At 30.9% G+C, this 19,665-nt stretch overlaps 1 long non-coding RNA gene across 1 annotated transcript; it reads left to right on the forward strand.

Annotated features, from left to right (window-relative positions):
* Positions 1–1,949: 1,949 nt before the first annotated feature.
* Positions 1,950–18,827, forward strand: LOC147806691 (uncharacterized). Its single transcript, XR_015428513.1, has 3 exons — positions 1,950–7,723; positions 8,796–13,133; positions 17,836–18,827. It is a non-coding gene; the product is annotated as an uncharacterized LOC147806691 (long non-coding RNA).
* Positions 18,828–19,665: the final 838 nt, after the last annotated feature.

Raw genomic sequence — 19,665 nt, forward strand, 5'->3', positions numbered from 1 at the left:
GCAATTAAAGTTCAGGGAGGCTCACCGGCGAACGCCAGATCTAGAATTCTGCTGTATTTAATTTTTATCATTTTTACAGGATAATTTTGGGGTAAGCGCACTAAGATTAACTCTGCTTCATTTTTGACAATTTATAACCAGAGCCTTGGTGGCTTAGGGGATAGTACGGTCGCCTCCTAATGAGATGACCCGGGTTCGATCCCAACGATAGCTGGCTGCTTCGAGATCCGCACCCAGTTTGCGCCGACCCAGGACTGACGTAACATATCTTCAGGGATAGACGGATCATGGGTTAGTTCTCCTTCCGTAAGGCTAACCATGGAAGGATTTAGTGGTCTTCCTCTCCGTGTAACTCAAATGCAGGTTACTTCCATGAAAGTCCTGCAGGAAGGCAAATTTCTCCCAATACTTGATCCAGATGTTCCCTTGTCTTCTGGATTGGGTTTGAAGTGAAAAGTCAATGGAGCTGAACAATAGTAGCCGTAAATCCGAAAGTGGATCTGCCATTCAATGACTATATTTATACCCATTGAAATGAACAATCACTTGCCTCCTATCAGTAATTTAATGAAATTAAATCAGTTAAATGTAAATGAATGTTTGAGCTTGCAAATTTTATTCCTTATTGGTTTTTTTCAGTAGCGCATGCATCTTTCTTTGTTCTCCGATACAGAAAGAAAATATACTGTGGTTTAGATTGAAAAGTTTTAATTGCCTAAAATCTTGGTTTAGAAGCTATTAAATGTCTCCTTTAAAAAATAAAAAAACTTAGTGAGCTATTAATGAGCTTGATTGCATGGGCCGCTTTAGCACCACTTTATATAACATCTGAATTTTTGCTACTGAAAACAAATTTTGGAATATTAAAAATATTTCCTGTCTATTATTTGCAATAGAGTATGATCTGTTTTTTTCTATGCTGCGAAACTTCTACGAAAACAAATTTATTTCTTTAAAAATGTAATTTTAGTTGCTTAATAGGTATAATATCAATTTTCAAACCAGTCAATTGTATTTATTTGTATAATATCTGTTAGCTGCTATCCTGTTAAGTAAAATTCTAATTTTTTAATGTGTACTATTTTGTACGCTTTATAAAACTTTTCATTTTAGGAATTGTGATTATGTATTCACAAATGTTTAAATTGTACAGTACAGTTAAGTTTATTGATTTTGTGTATCATAGAGCTATTATGAATCTCTGTTACTGAACTGACTAGCTGGTGTGATCTACTTTAGATCAAAAGCAGTGGTAAAGGAACATTTTTAGTGTTTCACTGTAGCTTTTTGTAATACACTAAAAATATTTTTAAATGGTTAAAAATGTATGTCATGAGGTATTTCTCTAAAAATTTTCTTTGAGAAAACTATACATATGTCCAAGTGATGGAATAGCTATTCAAAACATTTTATTACTTTAATCTCTTGGAATAGCAAAACTATTCAGATTAGCTCTTAGATCTCTCTCTCTCTCTCTCTCTCTTAGAGATTAGATTAGATCAAAGATCTGAAGCAGTTTGCTTCTGATCTTTGTGAAGTATTAGTTAAGGGTTATGCCTTAAAGGAATTTGAACATTTTTGTATTTCTGTGTTATTAACCTGTCAACACGTGCAACTAGTCATCTATGATGAAGTTATAAAACAATTTCAATATTCGTAAATGGTGAAATAGTTTTTTTTTCTGAACTTGATTATAAAGTTGCAAAACAGTGGGGCGATTTTATAATTCGGTACTTGCACTTCGAAAAGATCAAACATTCCCACTCATGTGATGACAGCGCCATCATATCGTCTATAAGCAAAATGGCGTTTCAAAGTTTAGCTATATTTTCCATATAAGTAAAAATGTTAAGCAACGTCAGCTTAATTGAATACAGCGCTGTATCGCACATTGCACTTGATTGATAATACTTAGATATATCATTTGCTTATGCATTTTATTGTAACAAGTGCCAAATATTGGGAAATTTTATTCACCTGCATTCACGTAAGGTTCAGAAACCTGTGCAGTGTTAAAATTGCTTGACAATATTATAGCCATTTTTGGGAATTGTTTTGATATTTCTAAGTTTAATGTATATCAATGGTACAAGGAAAAACATACAATGAGCTGTACATGCAGTATAGAACTAAATTCTACTGCATAAAATTTTCTGGAGACAGTTGCCGATTTGGCTAATAGTCCTTAGCATTCAAAATCTTGAAGCCGATTAGGACTGTAATAAGAAGCAGGCTTATATCAAGATGGGTACACTGGATTTCAAAGTGCTTATAAGAATCTTTTCTCCTGGCAAAAAAGTAGATTCTAAATGAAAGATTCTTAAATAAGTTTTCCACAAAGAGCTGTTGAGAAAAATTTTACTGACTATTCACGTGAAACCAAAGCTCTTAATTTTCGTTGAGAAGTTTAGTTATTTGTTTGAATGAAAAATTTTAGTTTGCTTCCAAATCTCCATAAATTGTTCTTATTACTTTATCTGAGTCTTTAAAAGCCCCTTTTATTTGACCAAAATGTGTGAAATTTTTGTTAGCATATGACTAATTTGTAAAATTTAATTTTTAATGTTAACCCCTAACCATTAACCTATAGTCCTTCAGTCATAAAAATCGTTCAGTTCTGTGAGAAAAAGAAATTAAGTAAGACACGCATAACCTAATCTTCATTTTAACATTAGTAAAGGTAGGAAAACACTGTAGAAATATATTACTAATTTTAAAATTACTTACATGTTTAATATGCTAGAAGCAATTTGCTTGTAATGATATTAATCAAAGTGTTACAAATTTTCTAGCTTTTAACTAAATGTACTTCCTAATACTCTGTATCAGCTTTAATTTTAGTAGATTTTACGAAATTATTTCAGCACCTTTTTTTAAAATGATCTAGACAATTTGAATAATCAGTTATCTGTTTTTCTCGCTTTACAATAAAATGTGTTTTATCTATCTTGAATACTGTTAACATCGAAAGCACCTGAATCAGGTATAAAATTCAAACCTTTAACATTAAATAAATTTTGAAAATAAAATATTTATCTTTACAGTTACAGTATATTTGGCAGCTTTTAATATATGAAATGTAAAAAAAAATGTTTGAACATTTGTAACTGTACGAACTCTAATCTTTAATGTGTAACATTGAATTGGTATTGATATACTGTGGTATGAAAGTATAAACGTATTACAGCAAGTATACTCTTATTGTTCAAGAACATACTGTTGTTGTTGTTGTTGTTGACGTATGCCATTAAGGCATGTGATTGTTCTTGTTTTCCAGTACTGTATTTCTAATTGTTTTCATATACTTCTTTTTTCGAATTTACTGGATTGTTTAATTTATCCTTTTTGTTTTGTGCCTAGGTACTGTTTTTGTCTTTTGTATTTTTCAGGATTGTCTATATTCTTGATTTGCGGCAGATGTGCAAGTTTTGAGGTGCCATGGCTACAACATTGGATGAAAAGTTTCAAGGAAGAATCAAATCAAGGAAGAATCAATTTTATGGGGAAACGACTGAATAGACGGAAAATGCTTCCAGCACTAGGAACTTGCCAATTGTTTTGCTAGCTTTGTAGGTGAGCACATTGAACTTTAATTACAATACTCAGATTTATTTGTTTACGTATTTTATTGTAACAAGTGATCTATTTTTCACATACCTTTTAAATATTGCTGCATAATATGTTATACATAGCTTCGTGCCTGTCTTTGTGTTAAGTAAGAAATATAGGGGTGAAAGAACTTTTGTGAATTATTATAGAAAGTATCAGTTAAGAGAATTGATACTTGTCAGGCTTGACTTACTCTAAATAGAATGGAAAGAACTGTTACTAACGTAAACAAAGCCAAGTTTTAACAACCAATCAGACTAGAGATACCAACACTGCGTCACTTGCAGATATCCTGTTCTGAACCAATCAGTTTTTGATACGTTACGAAAAAACTAAAAAACTTGAAAAAGTAAATCCATAACTTTTTCTTGGAATTTTTTGTTAACTTGGTTAACTGTACCACTTGGCAGGCAAATATTAACAGATTCATTATTTTTCTAATAAGTATGAAAGTGTCAAAAGAAACTATTACCCATTTCTAACTTCATTTTTAAATGTAATTTAGCATCCTCCTTCCTGAAGCTACTAGTAACGATAAACTTGCCTATTTTACTATCTATCAAAATTCATACGAATATAACTATTTGATTCGTCGATTAAAATAAGTCTAGAATGCTTTTATTTGCTATGTATGAAAACTATAATCGAATAGTCTAGATCTAAAGGTTATTTCTATTCTCCATGAACTGAGCGATTTAATTAACATTGTTTTATTGCAAAGTTATGTTATTTTACTTCTGAAGTTTTGAGCTACGTATAGTATAATTGTTCTTAAAATACGATTAAGCTCACTTTACTGACTGATTTCTGAATAACCACTAATATACACTTAGAAGTTTCATTTATTCAATTTTATAGTTTGGAATTTAGTCTTCTCTTCGAAAGAGGACATAAGTGAAATTCGGAAAAATTCATTATTTCATGACTCAGTAGTCCTTTCAGAGTGTGGACATTTAGAATCTTTCATTTTATACTACCCTCTTCCTAGCCACGATGTCCCATATGTTAACTTTTACTTTTTCAGAACCTCCATTAATGCAGTCAATCTGGATCTGCCCCAGGTTCTAGTTTGCTTAAAATGCGAGTCTGGATAGTAGGAAGGATAGGTCAGCAAATTTGCTTTAGTTTACTTTAATGCGGCTCTTCCTCCAATTTTTGCTCCCCTGTACAACTCAGTTTCCCAGTTACCGTTTATTCACAGAGCTCACAAAATCCTTCTCAAAATTTTTCTCTCTAAGACGGCTATTCTTTTTTCATGGGATCATGACAAAGCTCAGGTTTCTGAGTCGCGTGTAAGCGCAGGTCTTTTTTATATTTAAATTTGCTTCTTTTTACTCATTTTTATCATATAGAACTTCTAAATTCATTAAGACAACTATTCGAAACAACGCCTCGTTTTATCGCTATTTTTTTCACTGAAAAAAATCTTATTAATCACATTGGCAGTAAATAGATTAAGATTCTGCCTAGATCTGTTTATTAAATAACGGAAAGGATCATTAATGATGACGCGAAAAGTGCAAAATTTATCTTTTAATCATAGATGATGTTTACCACTATGAACGTCTGCAAGGGAATTTTATTCATAAGCTTTCGTTGGATATTTAAGAAAAGGTACTTTTGGAAAAAATATAGTCATTGTATTATAGAAACGTATTCTGAAACTAAAAATTTCTCTTCTGTACTGAACAAGTGTGAAATCCGAATTGGGGCAGAACGGCCGTCTAGCACTCTCCTTTTCGAGCTTCACACTTGTTAGCCGTTTAGGAACTTTTCCGTTTTTCAGACTACGGTGCCGTAAGGCCCGGGGTTCCGTAAGAATTGGGGGGGTCCTGGATTGTGATGCTAGGTCACATATCCGTGACCTGAACTCTCTGAGGTACCCTTGCTCTTACAGCGAAATCTAGTGGTTAAATTAGCTACATTTTTCACGCTCTAGTTAAATTAACATTTAAAGGCTGAGGTGGTCTAGAGTAAGGGCCTGGACTGTAACTAAAGGTTGCAGGTCCGTGCCCTGAAAAGCTCCCAGCACTTTACTAGCATTGTAACTTAGTACAGACGTTCATATTGAATTCACAAATTTCAACTTTTACGGTATTTTCCAGGTAGATAAATTCGAAGTAAAATTTGTTAAGGAATAAAATGGGACATTTTTGAACATTTTAACTGGGGTCGTTCAAAGTCCTTTAAATACAAATAACAATTGACAATTTCTGATACCAAAATTTAATTTGAAAATGTAGCTTAATATTAGAATAAAAAGATTGGGACAAATATTGGGAAATTTTATTCGCCTGCGTTCACATAAGGTTCAGAAACCTGGGCAGTGTTAAAATTGCTTGACAATATAATGGCTATTTTTGTGAATTGTTTTGATATTTCTAAGTTTAATGTATATCAATGGTACAATGAAAAACATACAATGAGCTGTACATGCTGTATAGAACTATATTCTACTGCATAAAATTTTCAGGAGAAATTTGCCGATTGGGCGAATAGTCCTTAGCATTCAAAATCTTGAAGCCGATTAGAACTGTAATAAGAAACAGGCTTATATCAAGATGGGTACACTGAATTTCAGTGCTTATAAGAATCTTTTCCCCTGGCATAAAAGTAGATTCTAAATGAAAGATTCTTAAATAATTTTTCGCAAAGCGCTGTAGAGTAAAATTTAACTGACTATTCACGTGAAACCAAAGCTCTTAATTTTCGCTGAGAAATTTAATTATTTGTTTGAATGAGAAATTTTAGTTTGCTTCAAATCCCCATAAATTGTTCTTATTACTTTATCTGAGTCTTTAAAAGCCCCTTTTATTTGACCAAAATGTGTGAAATTTTTGTTAGTATATGACTAATTTATAAATTTTAATTTTTAATGTTAACCCATAACCATTAAACTTTAGTCATCAAAATCGTTCAGTTCTGTGAGAAAAAGAAAGCAAGACACGCATAACCTAATTTTTATTTTTACTAATGTTAAGATCGAAAAATACTGTAGAAATATATTACTAATTTTGAAATGACTTACATGTTTAATATGCTAAAATCAATTTGCTTGTATTGATATTAATCAAAGTGATACAAATTTTCTAGCTTTTAACTAAATGTACTTCCTTATAGTCTGTATCAGCTTTAATTTTGGTAGATTTTAAGAAATTATTTCAGCACCTTTTTCAAAATGATCTTAAACAATTTGAATAATCAATTTTCATTAAATATCAATTTATTATTTTTTTCTATTCGTTTCACTCAGCAATGAATATTTAACTGAAAAGCTCTTCTGTATTTGACAAGCATTCAAATGTGAGTCACAATGTAGAAATTTAGAATAAAAAATTCCAGCATAGCATTTTTCTCGCTTTACAATAAATTATGTTTCATTTATCTTGAATACTGTAAATATCGAAAGCACCTGAATCTGGTATAAAATTTAAACTTTTAGCATTCAATAAATTTTGAAAATAAAATATTTATCTCTACAGTTACTCATATGCTTTCTTTAGTAAAGCTTTAAACTATTACGACTCGACGCTTTTGACTATAGTTTAGACGCTTTAAAGTCCAAATAAATCTTTACACCAATATGTATGTATTTTTTGGAAGCTTTTAATGTATGAAGAGTAAAAAATGAATGAACATTTGTAACTGTACGAATTCTAATCTATAATGTCTAACTCTAAATTAACATTGAATTTTTTTGATCTACTGGGATATTAAAGTATAAACTTATTACAGCAAGTATACTTTTAATGCTCAAGAACATAATGTTGTTGTTCTTGACGTATGCCATTAAGGCAGAGGGGATGTGATTGTTCTTGTTTTCCAGTACTGTATTTCAAATAATATTTGTTTTCAAATACTTCTTTTTTCGAATTTAATGGATTGTTTAATTTATCCCTTGTTTTGTGCCTAGGTACTGTGTTTGTCTTTTGTATTTTTCAGGAGTGTCTGTATTCTTGATTTGCGGCAGATGTGCAAGTTTTGAGGTGCCATGGCTACAACATAGGATGAAAAGTTTTGAGGAAGACTCAAATGATTTGAAGGGGAAACGACTGAATGGATGGAAAATGCTAGCAGCACTAGGAACTTGCCAATTGTTTTGCTAGTTTTGTAGGTGAGCACGTTGAACTTTAATTACAATACTCAGATTTATTATTTGCTTATGTATTTTATTGTAACAAGTTATCTATTTTTCACATACCTTTAAATTTTGATGCACAATATATGGACAATATATTTAATAATTAAATATGTATAGGAATAACATATTTAAATTAAAAAATAGCAATAATTTTTATTGCTGTGAGAACTGAGGACTGTAACAGTAAAAGTCTTCGATAACTGAGAGCAGACTTACGATCGATGTTTTAAAGTTTGGCGTTTGCTTTGTAAGAAATTGCAAAATTAGGAAAAATTTAAAAAACAAATGCGTGAATTTTTTTACTGGGAAAAAGTTAACCCGAATTGATCATTTGTAGAATTACATAAATTAGCGACTATTTGATACGGATAAATTTGTATTAATAAAAGAAATGTTCGCATTCTTATTTTTATGAAGTCTTGAAACTAATTTTATAGGGCTATTTCAGAATTTAATTATTTTGAAAAGGGGTCAACTTCACTTTGGATCCATTGGAGAAAACCTCTTTCCAAAATGATTTAATTTTTGAAATTGTATATTCTGAAAAAAAAAACTTTAAATGCGTCATTCAATTTTAAAATAAACTTTATTCAAAAATTTTTAAATAATGAAAGAAATTTAAAATTTTATTAAATTTTAAGTATTTAATAAACATGTTTTTCATATCTATACTTAATTTGCTTAAAATAATTCTTCTATTTCCAGTGGTTATAACAAGTTGTTGCGTTACGTTAGTCTTATTTAATTTTCCTCTTTTTAAATGCATATGAGTATAAGCTGCTTATAGGGGATGCAAATTTTTGCATATAAAGTATAATATAAAAAGTAAGAAAGTATAAACGTATTACAGCAAGTATACTCTTATTGTTCAAGAACATACTGTTGTTGTTGTTGACGTATGGCATTAAGGCATGTTATTGTTCTTGTTTTCCAGTACTGTATTTCAAACTGTATTTCAAATGTTTGTTTTTTCGAATTTACTGGATTGTTTAATTTATCCCTTGTTTTGAGCCTAGGTACTGCTTTTGTCTTTTGTATTTTTCAGGATTGTCTGTATTCTTGATTTGCGGCAGATGTGCAAGTTTTGAGGTGCCATGGCTACAACATTGGATGAAAAGTTTCAAGGAAGAATCAAATCAAGGGAGAATCAATTTTATGGGGAAATGACTGAATAGACGGAAAATGCTTCCAGCACTAGGAACTTGCCAATTGTTTTGCTAGCTTTGTAGGTGAGCACATTGAACTTTAATTACAATACTCAGATTTATTTGTTTACTTATTTTATTGCAACAAGTGATCTATTTTTCACATACCTTTTAAATATTGATACATAAAATATGCTCTACATGGCTTCTTGCCTGTTTTTGTGTTAAGTAAGAAATATAGGGGTGAAAGAACTTTTGTGAAGGATTATAGAAAGTAACAGTTAAGAGAATTGATACTTGTCAGGCTTGGCTTACTCTAAATAGAATGGAAAAAACTGTTACTAACGTAAACAAAGCCACGTTTTAACAACCAATCAGACTAGAGATACCAACACTACGTCACTTGCAGATATCCTGTTCTGAACCAATCAGTTTTAGATACGTTACAACAAAACTAAAAAACTTGAAAAAGTAACTTTTCCATAACTTTTTCTTGGAATTTTTTGTTAACTTGGTTAACTGTACCACTTGGCAGGCAAATATTAACAGATTCATTATTTTTCTAATAAGTATGAAAGTGTCAAAAGAAACTATTACCCATTTCTAACTTCATTTTTAAATGTAATTTAGCATCCTCCTTCCTGAAGCTACTAGTAACGATAAACTTGCCTATTTTACTATCTTTCAAAATTCATACGAATATAACTATTTGATTCGTCGATTAAAATAAGTCTAGAATGCTTTTATTTGCTATGTATGAAAACTATAATCGAATAGTCTAGATCTAAAGGTTATTTCTATTCTCCATGAACTGAGCGATTTAATTAACATTGTTTTATTGCAAAGTTATGTTATTTTACTTCTGAAGTTTTGAGCTACGTATAGTATAATTGTTCTTAAAATACGATTAAGCTCACTTTACTGACTGATTTCTGAATAACCACTAATATACACTTAGAAGTTTCATTTATTCAATTTTATAGTTTGGAATTTAGTCTTCTCTTCGAAAGAGGACATAAGTGAAATTCGGCAAAATTCATTATTTCATGACTCAGTAGTCCTTTCAGAGTGTGGACATTTAGAATCTTTCATTTTATACTACCCTCTTCCTAGCCACGATGTCCCATATGTTAACTTTTACTTTTTCAGAACCTCCATTAATGCAGTCAATCTGGATCTGCCCCAGGTTCTAGTTTGCTTAAAATGCGAGTCTGGATAGTAGGAAGGATAGGTCAGCAAATTTGCTTTAGTTTACTTTAATGCGGCTCTTCCTCCAATTTTTGCTCCCCTGTACAACTCAGTTTCCCAGTTACCGTTTATTCACAGAGCTCACAAAATCCTTCTCAAAATTTTTCTCTCTAAGACGGCTATTCTTTTTTCATGGGATCATGACAAAGCTCAGGTTTCTGAGTCGCGTGTAAGCGCAGGTCTTTTTTATATTTAAATTTGCTTCTTTTTACTCATTTTTATCATATAGAACTTCTAAATTCATTAAGACAACTATTCGAAACAACGCCTCGTTTTATCGCTATTTTTTTCACTGAAAAAAATCTTATTAATCACATTGGCAGTAAATAGATTAAGATTCTGCCTAGATCTGTTTATTAAATAACGGAAAGGATCATTAATGATGACGCGAAAAGTGCAAAATTTATCTTTTAATCATAGATGATGTTTACCACTATGAACGTCTGCAAGGGAATTTTATTCATAAGCTTTCGTTGGATATTTAAGAAAAGGTACTTTTGGAAAAAATATAGTCATTGTATTATAGAAACGTATTCTGAAACTAAAAATTTCTCTTCTGTACTGAACAAGTGTGAAATCCGAATTGGAGCAGAACGGCCGTTTAGCACTCTCCTCTTCGAGCTTCACACTTGTTAGCCGTTTGGGAACTTTTCCGTTTTTCAGACTACGGTTCCGTAAGGGCCGGGGTTCCATAAGAACTGGGGGGTCCTGGATTGTGATGCTAGGTCACATATCCGTGACCTGAACTCTCTGAGGTACCCTTGCTCTTACAGCGAAATCTAGTGGTTAAATTAGCTACATTTTTCACGCTCTAGTTAAATTAACATTTAAAGGCTGAGGTGGTCTAGAGTAAGGGCCTGGACTGTAACTAAAGGTTGCAGGTCCGTGCCCTGAAAAGCTCCCAGCACTTTACTAGCATTGTAACTTAGTACAGACGTTCATATTGAATTCACAAATTTCAACTTTTACGGTATTTTCCAGGTAGATAAATTCGAAGTAAAATTTGTTAAGGAATAAAATGGGACATTTTTGAACATTTTAACTGGGGTCGTTCAAAGTCCTTTAAATACAAATAACAATTGACAATTTCTGATACCAAAATTTAATTTGAAAATGTAGCTTAATATTAGAATAAAAAGATTGGGACAAATATTGGGAAATTTTATTCGCCTGCGTTCACATAAGGTTCAGAAACCTGGGCAGTGTTAAAATTGCTTGACAATATAATGGCTATTTTTGTGAATTGTTTTGATATTTCTAAGTTTAATGTATATCAATGGTACAATGAAAAACATACAATGAGCTGTACATGCTGTATAGAACTATATTCTACTGCATAAAATTTTCAGGAGAAATTTGCCGATTGGGCGAATAGTCCTTAGCATTCAAAATCTTGAAGCCGATTAGAACTGTAATAAGAAACAGGCTTATATCAAGATGGGTACACTGAATTTCAGTGCTTATAAGAATCTTTTCCCCTGGCATAAAAGTAGATTCTAAATGAAAGATTCTTAAATAATTTTTCGCAAAGCGCTGTAGAGTAAAATTTAACTGACTATTCACGTGAAACCAAAGCTCTTAATTTTCGCTGAGAAATTTAATTATTTGTTTGAATGAGAAATTTTAGTTTGCTTCAAATCCCCATAAATTGTTCTTATTACTTTATCTGAGTCTTTAAAAGCCCCTTTTATTTGACCAAAATGTGTGAAATTTTTGTTAGTATATGACTAATTTATAAATTTTAATTTTTAATGTTAACCCATAACCATTAAACTTTAGTCATAAAAATCGTTCAGTTCTGTGAGAAAAAGAAAGCAAGACACGCATAACCTAATTTTTATTTTTACTAATGTTAAGATCGAAAAATACTGTAGAAATATATTACTAATTTTGAAATGACTTACATGTTTAATATGCTAAAATCAATTTGCTTGTATTGATATTAATCAAAGTGATACAAATTTTCTAGCTTTTAACTAAATGTACTTCCTTATAGTCTGTATCAGCTTTAATTTTGGTAGATTTTAAGAAATTATTTCAGCACCTTTTTCAAAATGATCTTAAACAATTTGAATAATCAATTTTCATTAAATATCAATTTATTATTTTTTCCTATTCGTTTCACTCAGCAATGAATATTTAACTGAAAAGCTCTTCTGTATTTGACAAGCATTCAAATGTGAGTCACAATGTAGAAATTTAGAATAAAAAATTCCAGCATAGCATTTTTCTCGCTTTACAATAAATTATGTTTCATTTATCTTGAATACTGTAAATATCGAAAGCACCTGAATCTGGTATAAAATTTAAACTTTTAACATTCAATAAATTTTGAAAATAAAATATTTATCTCTACAGTTACTCATATGCTTTCTTTAGTAAAGCTTTAAACTATTACGACTCGACGCTTTTGACTATAGTTTAGACGCTTTAAAGTCCAAATAAATCTTTACACCAATATGTATGTATTTTTTGGAAGCTTTTAATGTATGAAGAGTAAAAAATGAATGAACATTTGTAACTGTACGAATTCTAATCTATAATGTCTAACTCTAAATTAACATTGAATTTTTTTGATCTACTGGGATATTAAAGTATAAACTTATTACAGCAAGTATACTTTTAATGCTCAAGAACATACTGTTGTTGTTCTTGACGTATGCCATTAAGGCAGAGGGGATGTGATTGTTCTTGTTTTCCAGTACTGTATTTCAAATAATATTTGTTTTCAAATACTTCTTTTTTCGAATTTAATGGATTGTTTAATTTATCCCTTGTTTTGTGCCTAGATACTGTGTTTGTCTTTTGTATTTTTCAGGAGTGTCTGCATTCTTGATTTGCGGCAGATGTGCAAGTTTTGAGGTGCCATGGCTACAACATAGGATGAAAAGTTTTGAGGAAGACTCAAATGATTTGAAGGGGAAACGACTGAATGGATGGAAAACGCTTCCAGCACTAGGAACTTGCCAATTGTTTTGCTAGTTTTGTAGGTGAGCACATTGAACTTTAATTACAATACTCAGATTTATTATTTGCTTATGTATTTTATTGTAACAAGTGATCTATTTTTCACATACCTTTACATTTTGATGCACAATATATGGACAATATATTTAATATGGACAATATGTATAGGAATAATATATTTAAATTAAAGAATAGCAATAATTTTTATTGCTGTAAGAACTGAAGACTGGAACAGTAAAAGTCTTCGGTAACTGAGAGCAGACTTACGATTGATGTTTTAAAGTTTAGCGTTTGCTTTGTAAGAAATTGCAAAATTAGGAAAAATTTAAAAAACAAATGAGTGAATTTTTTTACTAGGAAAAAGTTAACCCGAATTGATCATTTGTAGAAGTACATAAATTAGCGACTATTTGATACGGATAAATTTGTATTAATAAAAGAAATGTTCGCATTCTTATTTTTATGAAGTCTTGAAACTAATTTTATAGGGCTATTTCAGAATTTAATTATTTTGAAAAGGGGTCAACTTCACTTTGGATCCATTGGAGAAAACCTCTTTCCAAAATGATTTAATTTTTTAAAATGGTATATTCTGAAAAAAAAAACTTTAAATGCGTCATTCAATTTTAAAATAAACTTTATTCAAAAATTTTTAAATAATGAAAGAAATTTAAAATTTTATTAAATTTTAAGTATTTAATAAACATGTTTTTCATATCTATACTTAATTTGCTTAAAATAATTCTTCTTCTATTTCCAGTGGTTATAACAAGTTGTTGCGTTACGTTAGTCTTATTTAATTTTCCTCTTTTTAAATGCATATGAGTATAAGCTGCTTATAGGGGATGCAAATTTTTGCATATAAAGTATAATATAAAAAGTAAGAAAGTATAAACGTATTACAGCAAGTATACTCTTATTGTTCAAGAACATACTGTTGTTGTTGTTGACGTATGGCATTAAGGCATGTTATTGTTCTTGTTTTCCAGTACTGTATTTCAAACTGTATTTCAAATGCTTGTTTTTTCGAATTTACTGGATTGTTTAATTTATCCCTTGTTTTGAGTTATTTTATTGCAACTTATTTTATTGCAACAAGTGACTTATGACTTATTTTATTGCAACAAGTGATCTATTTTTCACATACCTTTTAAATATTGATACATAAAATATGCTCTACATGGCTTCTTGCCTGTTTTTGTGTTAAGTAAGAAATATAGGGGTGAAAGAACTTTTGTGAAGGATTATAGAAAGTAACAGTTAAGAGAATTGATACTTGTCAGGCTTGGCTTACTCTAAATAGAATGGAAAGAACTGTTACTAACGTAAACAAAGCCACGTTTTAACAACCAATCAGACTAGAGATACCAACACTACGTCACTTGCAGATATCCTGTTCTGAACCAATCACTTTTAGATACGTTACAACAAAACTAAAAAACTTGAAAAAGTAACTTTTCCATAACTTTTTCTTGGAATTTTTTGTTAACTTGGTTAACTGTACCACTTGGCAGGCAAATATTAACAGATTCATTATTTTTCTAATAAGTATGAAAGTGTCAAAAGAAACTATTACCCATTTCTAACTTCATTTTTAAATGTAATTTAGCATTCTCCTTCCTGAAGCTACTAGTAACGATAAACTTGCCTATTTTACTATCTTTCAAAATTCATATAAATATAACTATTTGATTCGTCGATTAAAATAAATCTAGAATGCTTTTATTTGTTATGTATGAAAACTATAACCGAATAGTCTAGATCTAAAGGTTATTTCTATTCTCCATGAACTGAGCGATTTAATTAACATTGTTTTATTGCAAAGTTATGTTATTTTACTTCTGAAGTTTTGAGCTACGTATAGTATAATTGTTCTTAAAATACGATTAAGCTCACTTTACTGACTGATTTCTGAATAATCACTAATATACACTTAGAAGTTTCATTTATTCAATTTTATAGTTTGGAATTTAGTCTTCTCTTCGAAAGAGGACATAAATGAAATTCGGCAACATTCATTATTTCATGACTCAGCAGTCCTTTCAGAGTGTGGACACTAAGAATCATTTATTTTATACTACCCTCTTCCTAGCCACGATGTCCCATATGTTAACTTTTACTTTTTCAGAACCTCCATTAATGCAGTCAATCTGGATCTGCCCCAGGTTCTAGTTTGTTTAAAATGCGAGTCTGGATAGTAGGAAGGATAGGTCAGCAAATTTGCTTTAGTTTACTTTAATGCGGTTCTTCCTCCAATTTTTGCTCCCCTGTACAACTCAGTTTCCCAGTTACCGTTTATTCACAGAGCTCACAAAATCCTTCTCAAAACTTTTCTCTCTAAGACGGCTATTCTTTTTTCATGGGATCATGACAAAGCTCAGGTTTCTGAGTCGCGTGTAAGCGCAGGTCTTTTTTATATTTAAATTTGCTTCTTTCTACTCATTTTTATCATATAGAACTTCTAAATTCATTAAGACAACTATTCGAAACAACGCCTCGTTTTATCGCTATTTTTTTTCATTGAAAAAAATCTTATTAATCACATTGGCAGTAAATAGATTAAGATTCTGCCTAGATCTGTTTATTAAATAACGGAAAGGATCATTAATAACGACGTGAAAAGGACAAAATTTATCTTTTAATCATTGAGGATGTTTAGCATTATGAACGTCTGCAAGGAAATTTCACTCATACGCTTTCGTTGGATATTTAAGAAAAGAAATCCTGAATTGTGGCAAATATGTTGCCATTGTAATAGAGAAACGTATTCTGAAACTAAAAATTTTAACGAACTGGTCTGAACAAGTGTGAAATCCGAATTGGGGCAGAACGGCCGTTTAGCACTCTCCTCTTCGAGCTTCACACTTGTTAGCCGTTTCGGAACTTTTCCGTTTTTCAGACTACGATGCCGTAAGAGCCGGGGTTCCATAAGAACTGGGAGGGTGGTCCTGGATTGTGATGATAGCTCACATATCCGTGACCTGAACTCTCTGAAGTACCCTTGCTCTTACAGCGAAATCTAACTGTTAAATTAGCTACTACATTTTTCTCGCTCTAGTTAAATTGACATTTAAAGGCGGAGGTGGTCTAGAGTAAGGGCCTGGACTGTATCTAAAGGTTGCAGGTCCGTGCCCTGAAAAACGACCCAGCGCTTTACTAGCATTGTAACTTAGTACAGACGTTCATATTGAATTCACAAATTTTAATTTTTACGATATTTTCCAGATAGATAAATTCGGGTTAAGATTTGTTAAGGAATAAAATGGGACAGTTTTGAGCATTTTAATTGGTGTCGTTAAAAGTCAATTAAACTTTAATTACAATTAACAATTTTGGATACCAAAAGTTGACTTGAAAATTTAGCTTAATATTAGAATGAAATGCTTGGGTCAAACATTGGGAAATTTTATTCACCTGCGCTCACATAAGGTTCAGAAATCTGGGCAATGTTAAAATTGCTTGACAATATAATGGCTTTTTTTGTGAATTGTTTTGATAATTCTAGGTGCAATCTATATAAATGGTACAATGAAAAACATACAATGAGCTGTACATGCTCTGTAGAACTATATTCTACTGCACAAAATTTTCTGGAGACAGTTGCCGATTTGGCCAATAGTCCTTAGCATTCAAAATCTTGAAGCAGATTAGAACTGTAAAAAGGAGTAGGCTTAAATTAAAATGTGTACACTGTACTGAGGTTTGCAGTACTGAACAAACTTTTACTAACTATTCACGTTAAACTAAAGCTCTTAATTTTCGCTGAGAGGTTCAATTATTTGTTTGAATGAAAAATTTTAGTTTGCTTCAAATTCCCATAAATTGCTCTTATTACTTTATCTGAGCCTTTAAAAGTCCCTTTTATTTGACCAAAATGTGTGAAATTTTTGTTAGCATATTACTAATTTGTAAAATTTAATTTTTAATGTTAACCCATAACCATTAACCTATAGTCCTTCAGTCATAAAAATCGTTCAGTTCTGTGAGAAAAAGAAATTAAGTAAGACACGCATAACCTAATCTTCATTTTAACATTACTAAAGGTAGGAAAACACTGTAGAAATATATTACTAATTTTGGTTTAATATGCTAGAAGTAATTTACTTGTAATGATATTAATCAAAGTGTTACAAATTTTCTAGCTTTTAACTAAATGTACTTCCCAATACTCTCTGTATCAGCTTTAATTTTAGTAGATTTTACGAATTTATTTCAGCACCTTTTTTTAAAATGATCTAAACAATTTGAATAATCAGTTATCAGTTTTTCTCGCTTTACAATAAAATGTGTTTTATCTATCTTGAATACTGTTAACATCGAAAGCACCTGAATCAGGTATAAAATTCAAACCTTTAACATTAAATAAATTTTGAAAATAAAATATTTATCTTTACAGTTACAGTATATTTGGCAGTTTTTAATATACGAAATGTAAAAAAAAAATGTTTGAACATTTGTAACTGTACGAACTCTAATCTTTAATGTGTAACATTGAATTGGTATTGATATACTGTGGTATGAAAGTATAAACGTATTACAGCAAGTATACTCTTTATTGTTCAAGAACATACTGTTGTTGTTGTTGACGAATGGCATTAAGGCATGTGATTGTTCTGGTTTTCCAGTACTATATTTCAAATACTTGTTTTTTTCGAATTTACTGGATTGTTTAATTTATCCCTTGTTTAGTGCCTAGGTGCTGTTTTTGTCTTCTGTATTTTTCAGGATTGTCTGTATTCTTGATTTGCGGCAGATGTGCAAGTTTTGAGGTGCCATGGCTACAACATAGGATGAAAAGTTTCAAGGAAGAATCAAATGATTTGATGGATGGAAAAACGTTTCCAGCGCAAAGAACTTGTCAATTGTTTTGCTAGCCTAGTTGGTGAGACGATGAACTTTGATTTTTCTCCTTGTTCCTCGACGCTCTTTTTTAATGAGCAATTGAAAGTCCAGCACTCACTGAATGCTCTCTAGATTATATGCTGTCTACGTCCAAATAAAACAGAGTCCTGCTGTGAATAAGACTAAGTAACACTTACCTCCCAATGAGTCGGCTCAATTTCTCAGTGATAGACGGAGTGTGAGCATACCGTCGAGCTAACCGTGGGAGGTTTTCCTGGTTTTCCTCTCCATGTAACGCAAATGCGGGTTAGTTTAATAAAAGTCCTCCAGGAAGGCAAGAAAATATGAAAGCTTTAAGTGTTTATCGTTACATATTAGAATTTACGTGATCTAAAGTTATATATAATTCTGAAAACTTTAGAAATTTAGAGACTAGTAATAAACCCAGAAATGTCTTTTGTTTAGCGTTTGTTCAACCTCTTTACGATGTAATCAATTTTGTATATTGTTGTCATACTGACTATATCTAATTCTTGTTAAAAGAATGTAATGCAAAAAAATAGAGAATTATTTTTAAAAAAAAGAGTATTTACTGTAACATATTGAAATATGACGAAAATTGACAAAGTGCTTTTAAAGTTTACACATGTATGAAACTAGAACAATCTAGACTCTTATTTTGATTATGTTGACAAGTTGTGGTAGTAAATATGTGTTTCTTTTTATAGTTTATTTAAAGTCCAATTTAAAGCTAATTGTATTAAATTTTTCGATATGGTGTTGTAATTTATATGAGATTTTTATAAAATACATGATTTAATCTTCGTTTGTTTTTGTAATATTTGAGATCTACTAAATAAATGTGTTTAAATTTAGTTTTTGGTCTTTTTTGCATTTTTCTAAGTTTAGATTAATATGTGTATTGAAATTTTCCAATATAAGTAAACTTCGAGAATTTAGTTTCTAAAATTAAAATGGTTTTCATGTTGACAGGACTCCAAAATTAGCTTTCGTATCTTATTTGAAATCTATTTCTGAAATATCGAAGCAGTATTGTGCGATGATATCACCTTTTTAAGTAACTCGTGTTCCAATGATCGGAATTTCAGAGTGCTGATGTTCAATGGTTCAAAAGAGTGACCTCAACTCTATTGTTTAGCTCTTCAGTATTTGTCATAATTGAGGTCCCCCGTTTAAATCATCGTCTCCCAGTTAGTGAAAATCTAATCATTAGAATAACTTATTCAGGGGTAGATGTTTAATTTGTGCTCTGCTTACACCTTTTTTCTTCGTTGTGAGAAATTGATCAAAGAGTCAGGATGAAGAACTATAGTAGCTTTTTACTTAGACTTAATTGCGTTGTTGCTTTTGACATTAGAATGAATACATTCGGAAATTTATCCGCTGTGGACTAAAAACTGATGATGTATGTTCTCAAGTTTAGTTTTGCTAATATTTTAATGTAGCTTTCATTGATAATGTAGTTTAATTTTTGCTCGTCATTCAAGAAGTTTTTAGAGTTGGAAATTCTTTTAAGCAAAGTTTCAACATAAATTAATTTCGTGCAGGTGCCCAGCAGGTAACTTAAACCCATCATTTGTTTGTCAAGTTTTATTTTAGGCAAATTTTAGGCTGATTATTACAGATTGAATTGCCTTGTCATTCACTGCACTTGCCATTGTTTATGTTTTAAGATGCTACTTACAGCCCTCC

The sequence above is a fragment of the Parasteatoda tepidariorum genome, chromosome 8, assembly GCF_982258835.1.
Source record: "Parasteatoda tepidariorum strain Cologne lab strain chromosome 8, Ptep-v5.0, whole genome shotgun sequence".
Lineage (NCBI taxonomy): Eukaryota > Metazoa > Arthropoda > Arachnida > Araneae > Theridiidae > Parasteatoda > Parasteatoda tepidariorum.